General features: G+C 41.5%; 1 protein-coding gene across 1 annotated transcript in view; it reads left to right on the plus strand.

The window, feature by feature from the left end:
- The first annotated feature begins 887 nt into the window (after positions 1-887).
- The window catches only part of LOC137975196 (alpha-(1,3)-fucosyltransferase 7-like), a 46,951-nt gene continuing 46,628 nt past the window's right edge, over positions 888-1,210 (plus strand). The window contains exon 1 of the mRNA XM_068822283.1: positions 888-904. The gene's annotated coding sequence lies outside the window, so the exon portion shown is untranslated. The remainder of the gene's footprint in view (positions 905-1,210) is intronic.

Consider the following 1,210-nt stretch of genomic DNA (forward strand, 5'->3'; position numbering starts at 1 on the left):
GAGCAAACAAAGATGCCAAGATTTAGGTTGGAAAGTCCACGACTGTGCACAATCTTTTGTTTTGCGCTCATACACTATGCATGAATGACGTAACCATTACGTTTCTGTTGGTTAGTTCTTGAGTACGGAGTAAAAAACTATTATGTTTTGTGCACGGTCAAGGCCAGAAAAGAGAACAAAAACCTACAACAAAGAAAGTTGTCGGGTTTCATAACCATTCCCCTCTATATATAAAACAAAGCACCCATTGAAAATCACGGAGCAAAGGAGATAGGTAGGTTTTTAGTAAACTGTAGCTATATGGTTTATCGGGATGCAGGGATGGCGACGTGGAAGAGCACTCGCCTCCCACCAACAGTGGCAGGGGTTCAAAGACTCCTTCCAAATCTATCCCGAAGCTTCAGACTCAGAACAGACTGGGACGATATTGTAGAATCTGATAAACAACTTGACGTATAATGACTTCTTGAATCGTTTTCTGTCTGAAAATAGAAGTCTGAAAATAGAAGTTTGTAATGCCAAGACCTGCACCTTTATGGAGATAGAGAAATCGTACTGATGCGCAGCCAAAGCGCGACCCGAAAAGAAAAACAAATTTAGAAAGTCCAAAGTACAAAAACGGAGTCGTAAAACTTCACTTTGTTCTTCGAACAAAATAATGGGTGTCAGTGAAGAGGTCACTACGGTGTGACAACAATATCGACTCCCAACATAAAACGTTTATAAAACGTACGTTAAATTCGTCGAAAATTATGGAGCTGGTGTAGCATTCCAAGAGCCCTCAACGCGGAAACACGTGATCTGTCAAAGTAGGAGAATGTTCCGCCCATATCATGAATTAAAGACTATTGAGAGGAGGTCGACAAGAGCTATCATATTGACAATCACGGAGCAAAGGAGATAGGTAGGTTTTTAGTAAACTGTAGCTATATGGTTTATCGGGATGCAGGGATGGCGAAGTGGAAGAGCACTCGCCTCCCACCAACAGTGGCAGGCGTTCGATTCCCAGACTCGTCTTGCGTTCCCTGTTAATTTCAGTTTACACGGTCCCCAACTAATGTTCAACCACTGGAACCACTAGAAACTTAATTAAAGTTCCTTTCCTTTCTTTCCGCACACTATTTGCTTAGTGGTCATGAAAAAATTCCAACAAACAATTCTTGGTCCAATTCTTGATCGAATCAAAGGAAGAGAAAGTGAATGAATCGCA

Source organism: Montipora foliosa, chromosome 11 (genome assembly GCF_036669935.1).
Source record: "Montipora foliosa isolate CH-2021 chromosome 11, ASM3666993v2, whole genome shotgun sequence".
NCBI classification, from domain to species: Eukaryota; Metazoa; Cnidaria; class Anthozoa; order Scleractinia; family Acroporidae; genus Montipora; species Montipora foliosa.